The sequence below is a fragment of the Bombyx mori genome, chromosome 2 (assembly GCF_030269925.1).
Source record: "Bombyx mori chromosome 2, ASM3026992v2".
NCBI classification, from domain to species: domain Eukaryota; kingdom Metazoa; phylum Arthropoda; class Insecta; order Lepidoptera; family Bombycidae; genus Bombyx; species Bombyx mori.
The window spans coordinates 1,715,577-1,722,629 of NC_085108.1; the positions used below are offsets into that span (position 1 = coordinate 1,715,577).

Genomic DNA, 7,053 nt, shown 5'->3' on the forward strand with positions numbered 1-7,053 from the left:
CTTCCTCTATTATGTCAATGTGGTCGATGTCTAAAATACAAAAGAGATCATTAGAGAGAGAGACAGAGAGATCATCAAGAACCACTTATTTTACTAGCACATTGCCTGTACTCTGGAATTCTTGCGCGCGAATACTCTTTAAAGCATTTAAGTGTGGGTTTTATTGCTCCGGTTTGGGAGATAAGCATATCTCCAGTATTATGTGAATATTATAGCTCATTGATATCACGATGGGAATGGCGACAGATATCTTGAGCTATGTGTTCAAGTCTCAATTGTAGTGTATGTTCGCTCAGAACGGATGACTGGTACGCACCAGGAATTCGTCAGTACAAGCTACTGATAGCATAAAGAAAAAGAGCAGTAATGCATCCCATACTGGTAACAAAGTTCCTTCCTTTTGCTGTGTCAAGTCTCTCATCACAAGTCCGCCAGTGCTTTCGTTGACTACACGCGTTTAGGCTTTAGAACTTGCGAACCCGTAATCCAAATCTTGAACACATAAATCGTCATGATAAGAATGAATTATGATACTATCGAGGGCGGTAGCTTTCCAGTCGGTCAGTTCAAAGGGGGGTTTTATCTCGGATCTTAAAAAGTTCGCACACATTAAAACATCATTATCGGTACAGTCTTCGGTTTTATTTGATACGTTGAAAATTCCCAATGCTCATACAAATAAAGGGTTCTGGTAAAACGAATGATTGCTTAAAGAGTGTGGCAATTTTTATGGTTTTTTTTTATGGTCAACCTTATGGATCCCTTGTTGGTAGGCGACATGTCGACGCAGTATGGAAACACCATATACCCTTCTGCTTCAGAACTAGATAATATTAATACGCTTTTTCCAAATATGCTCCATATAATGTCGCGTATATTCCTCTTTTGAGAGTTCAATCAATTTTAATTCCTATTTGGGTCAAAGAGACAATATGTCGATTCGCCTAACGATGATTCAGCGCTCTCAAATATCTATATAACAGCGGTAGGGCAGGGTCCATAACGCTAATATAATTATGAACGAATATAATTAAGAATGTTCCAAAATTACAAACAGTTTACAGCTATCCAAACCGTTTTAATAATTCAAACTAAATTAAAAAGTAAAACTTATTGAATTAAATAAAATGTTCGTTAAATTAATTAAGTAAAAACCAGTCTGGTTTTGGGAGAGAGCTTTACGAGGAGTTTACGAGCTTTACAAAATATCAATTTCGTGCTAGTTAGGGTTAGTCTATGGAGACTGTCTATGGATTTCTTTTTCTTGCTTAGATAATTGTATGATCTTTTTAGTGTCATTTCTATTTCATTTATTTCGTTCTAATCACATACGTGTCAAAGTATCTTTTGTAAAAAAACTAATATCAGAATATCTTCGCAATTGCTTCTCTTTTTAATATGTATCCTATTTGTGTTTTTTCGGATGTCTCTTTTTTTCGTGCACCGTTTATCGCGGAGTTAATTGAAAAATTAAAGATGCAAGTTCATTATACGGCAGCATTGTGTATGTCCTAATTGGTTCCAGGTGAATGAACTTTGCTTTAGTCACAGATGTACATCCATAATAGACTATAGATGTAGTGACATTTGAACGGTTCATTTTTTGTCAGCTGACTTCATGAGCTCAATATAAACAGTTGCCTAACAAATTATAGCAGCAGCCGAAACAGTAATGTAATGCTACTTAGATACAAATATAAGAGGTTCTGTCAAACACGAGAATTGTGGGCGCGATAAAGGATTTTTAAAGAGTCAGCCAGTTGAGAAAGATGATTAGATGAAAAAAAGGGAGATGGTCTTAGACAAAGAGAAGCAGCTTCCGTAATAAGACAATAAAATCATTTCGCAACGAGCGAAATACTAATCTCATACCACTTAGATATAGAAGAGCTTTTGTCAAAGTTGAAAATTGTGGACGTGATAAAGGATTTTTAAAGGGTCGGCCAGTCGGAAAAGATGATGAGAGGGAAAGAAAGAGAGGTGGTCTTAGGCAAAGAAAGGCAGGTTCCGTCAGAAGACCATTTCATACGATTAGCTTGGAAGTGTCATGAACTAGCTAAGAGAAGGACTAATATTTTTTCCTACCTATGCTGATAGCCTTGAGAGGCTATTTCAGCTTCGCCTTAACATGTAGGTGAGCTCACGGGGTTCAAACCGGAGTGTTGCTAACACTGATCCTAGCAAGAGCAGTGCTTCGCTACCACCGGATCGGAAACGCGACCCACTTAGAAGATCCGGCGAGAAACTCAGTGGGCTGTGTCTATGGGGGACTAATAAAAGTATCTTTCGATCCAGGCGAACTTTGTTGAATGGTAAACACAAATGTATCAGGCTACTTTTCTTGAAATCCTAAATTTTAATAATCGCGTTTTAAGTTTCTATTACATCATTCAATATTGATTTGCGGTTTTGAATCTTCGATCCGGCTTTATCTTCTATTTGTTGTAGTGTTGTGTCTCTAAGACTTATTTCTCCTAGGTTTACATTACACGTATGCGTTGTTGTATTGACTTATTGAGCAATTTTGTGTGTGTTGGTTCAGTTGTGTCATTTAAAAAATCTAATTTACATGCCGGCCTTGTGCTATCATGTAACAATCTGCTATCACGTAACAATCTTCTTCATTGGACAAGTTTATTGGAGAAATATGACATTGTTCTTGTTATTTTTCTTGTTTATCGAGTGTCTGTAGTGTTTTTTTTTCTTCTAATTACTAATTTGACGTTCGTTTATAAGGTTCATTTTCAAAATGCATTTGTTTTCTTTTATAACACTCTTTTTCTCTTATTACATTTTAATTTCAATCCTTAGTAGATTTACTTTGATACGTCTTTTTCCAAGATCCAATTTGTCTTGTAATTTTGATGGTTCTGAAGCTATTTTTCGTCTTACGATTTAACTTCTATCGAAGGTTAGATACACGGGCATGGCGCTTAAAACTTTCTTTTCTGTCATTCTGAAGAGCGAGGTATGTAGTGCAGCATCCAGCCAAAACCCTCGTTTTTTTAAATCCAGAGATTTGTTCTTTTGATGTTTCTTTTACTTCATCAGCTAATTTTGGCTTACAAATTGCGTTACATCAAATTATGATTATCAAAAACCCAATAGATAAAAAATGTGATATTTTATTCGTTTGCAAAGAGGCATAGGCTGTATCTAACGGTAAAGACGCAGATTTATACATTTTACGTTTTGATTTTTGTAACGCGATCTCATTATTCCATTGTCAAGCTAAAAAAACGGCAGAGGTATGGGGGATTCGAACTCTGGGATAATAGCTCAATACGACATTAGCGAGCGTCTTATCCTTTAGGCCACGACGTCTTGAAAGGTTAAGTTGGATAGTTTGTAGTATCTCTATGACCCTGATCACGCAGGAGCCAGTCACCGTCAACGCCCTGGACACGTCCTAACGGATCCATCAGATTCAATTACCCTTGCATTAGACGTCTTTAGCTCTGTTACTGGTGGTAGGACCTCTTGTGAGTCCGCACGGGTAGGTACCATCACGCTGCCTATTTCTACCGTGAAGCAGTAATGCGTTTCGGCTTGAAGGGTGGGGCAGCCGTTGTAACTATACTGAGACCTTAGAACTTACATCTCAAGGTGGGTGGCGCATTTACGTTGTAGATGTCTATGGGCTCTAGTAACCACTTAACACCAAGTGGGCTGAGAGTTCGTCCACCCATCTAAGCAATAAAAAAAAACACTAGTAGCAGACTTAGGGTCCCCGGTAAATGTGCAACCTAACTTATACATCAGCCCGCTTAGTTTCTCATCGTATCTTCTCAGCGGGTCGCGATTCCGATTCGCTAGCAGATTCATTCGCGAAGCAGCTACTCTTGAGTTGTTAGGTCTCCTTTGGAGGCGCACGGGTAGCTGTTAGTAAATCTCACCCCTTCTGGCTGAGCCCTTGCTCGTCCACCTGTCCTGGTGAAACTGGAAAGGCCTCCGGACCACCAGTAATATTTCATTCATAAAAATACAAATTTCTAAAGCCACCAACTATAGAGTTTAAAGGCTGATGCATTTATCCTCGTATGACATCACACACCCGTTCTATATTCATTTTAAGAACGCAACATAGTTTTTCTTCTATTTGTAATAATAGTCAGAAGCAAAGTTCATTTTTTTCTGGACCGTAATTTTTAATTGATCCACGATTTAAGACCGCCATATTTGTTTTGTCAATTCTTCTCAGAGCAATTTTTTTTTTCGAATCTATTACAGAATTATTGTCATACCCAATTACTGTCTCAAGGGATATGTGATCAGAGTATTTTCCTCGTGTTTTGCGAGTCGTATCCGCAATAAAATGTACTGTAACAGTTTAATATATTTCTTTTATATTTTATTACATTATCTGCGAATGCTTTAATGCTTTCCTCCTTTTTATTATCGCACCTCCCGCCATCGGAGCAGGGTTCATCCATATTATCTGGAACCGCTGCGTTCATCGACATTGCGTTTCCAAAGATCTTTTTTTTGCCACGTACCATCCGGCTTTGGAATGAACTCCCCTCCACGGTGTTTTCCGAGCGCTATGACATGTCCTTCTTCAAACGAGGCTTGCGGAGAGTACTTTATGGTAGGCAGCGGCTTGGCTCTGCCCCTGGCATTGCTGACGTCCATGAGCGACGGTGACCACTTACCATCAGGTGGGCCGTATGCTCGTCTGCCTACAAAGGCAATAAAAAAAAAAAGGTTTTCGGCGTCACGGAGGACCACGATCGACATGGATATAAATAATTCAGTGAAACTATATACACACATATTATATATGTCTGACTTAACTGCAACCAGTCTTACACTTACTTGTAAGTAGTTCTTATTTCTGTCTCTAATGACCTCTCTGCTTTGGATACGATGAGGTCATAACGATGCAGTAGGGTAATACAAAATTTGAGAATTAAAAACTACATCTAATTTTTAGGGATCAAGTTTTTAGTTTTAGCTAAGTATGGATTTTCAAATAGAGTTAATACTATAATTTCCTATTTAATTTCATAGTTCTCTTACCTCTTTCGTTCATCTTATGTGTATCGGTTGCAATTTAAAACAGAGACAACGTTAACTGATTTCAAATTGTTTATTCGAATTGGCAATATGAACTGGTTTTTTTTCTTCTCCATTATGCCTTTAATGTTGTGGACTGCTAATTTTATCTCTTTCCCTCTAATGATTGTTTAGATACGAGTAACTGTGATAGGTATTCGTGAATTGTTGTATTCGATAATATGTCGAGCGACAAAACAAAAGTAGCTTTTACTTTAAAAGTTTGCTAGTAAAAATTGCACAGAGAATATGAGGCAGTTCCTAAAATAATTTCTTGGACTAACACGACAGTTCTAGTTTTGAAAAGTTCGTGTACTCCTTAAGATGATGACGAAAAATGACGTCATTATTATATACTACCTAAATAAAATACAAAAGAATAAATGAAAAAAAACTTTCGTACGTACCTAACACGGAATATATAACCTCAAATATTTGACAGATAAAACAAAATGGCGACACTAAAAACACATTTGTTGGCGGCGTTCGTGAAATCGCGGCCGTCCGCGTTGACGGTGCTGTTGGACTGACTGGAAATACGATGATCGGTAAAGGTGCGTGCACGCATGACAGCAATCGGTCATGCTGTTTGAGATTGTTTTAAAATTTAATGGTTTTTGGAACGAAGTTCCTTATGGGACGATGCGGAGGGATACCCTAACCAAGAAAAAACGTCCGTAACGTAAGATTTTTATTATTTATGTATAGTCTAAGTATGATGGCTATGCAGTGTCTAATGTATAGTCTACGTGATGAGGGTTATTATTATTATTCATATAAATAGCTGTTTCTTTGTATATTATTATTATATATCTTTTATAGATCACTGTGAATAAAACAAAGTTGATAACTTTGTGAAGTAGTTTTTTTTATCAATAAAAAAATCATAATAAAAAATGTATACCTGAATAATTATTGTCTTTATACTTCGAATAGAACTTAAAATTGATATTTTTATAATAAGGAACTACGTTCCTATCCGGTGTTCCACGACACCACAGATCTTTTTTTTTCTTACCTATTCTAGTAACGTCGCGGGTTATTCTAGATTCACCGAACCAGTAGGAGAGTTTACAGGGCCCAAACTAACCTAGCTCTAGCAAGACCACTGCTTCGCAGAATCTACCACCGGATCGGAAACGCGACCCACTGAGAAGATCCGGCGAGAAGCTCACGGGGCTGTGTCTGTGGGTGAATTTGATCGCCGACCGCAAGCGAAGGGTTCGACGAGAACGATGACCGGTACTTGAGGTACCTATAAACCCCGTTAATGGATCGGGAGGATCCGAAATGATGTAAGTTTTATTAGATTTTTCCTGAATATTAATTCAGAAAATCTCATTAGGAAGTGATAAAGGGGCTACATACGTACGCGAAGGTACTTTTAGGAAATAAAAAAAAAATGTCACCGATTTTAAAAACCGCCCACTTACAGTTCATACGTTATCATCTACTTAAGACAGATGAATTCACGACCCCCTTGCGAATATAGGTGACCTACTTTAGGTGACGGGATGGCGTTCTTAACTTCATCATGGCAAGGATTAGTTCGGCCCTTAGCTCTAACCTGCAGAGCCAATCTCACGACAGGTTCGCTACAGAAATAGTTTAGTACTAGTACCAGACAAAAGCGGCTTTGGTTTTGGAATTTACACAAAAAGTCCTACGACTTACCTACCTAATAATATAGAATCGTATGCTTCATTCAAAACTTATGTGGTTTTGCTATTAGTTGACTAATAAAAAAACTAAGAAAGTAGACTTATTAGAAAGTAACTAAGAAAAACAATCAAGATACTTCCTTAATGCGTGTGCCAAATTTCAAACCAATCCGATGTCTCAAAGTCGGTAGATAATGACAGATATTCCCTTACATGCAAGGCGTTTCCTTTGACGGTAGGTTGGTTCTGTCCCTGGCATAGCTGACGTCCATGGGCGATGTTAACCACTCACTATCAGCTGGGCAGCATGCTCGTCTGCCTACAAGGGCAATACAAA

The 7,053-nt window shown here is 37.9% G+C and overlaps 1 protein-coding gene across 1 annotated transcript in view; it reads right to left on the bottom strand.

Annotated features, from left to right (window-relative positions):
* The window catches only part of LOC101738839 (uncharacterized), a 54,967-nt gene extending 49,059 nt beyond the window's left edge, over positions 1-5,908 (bottom strand). The window contains exon 1 of the mRNA XM_062673096.1: positions 5,463-5,908. The gene's annotated coding sequence lies outside the window, so the exon portion shown is untranslated. The remainder of the gene's footprint in view (positions 1-5,462) is intronic.
* Positions 5,909-7,053: the final 1,145 nt, after the last annotated feature.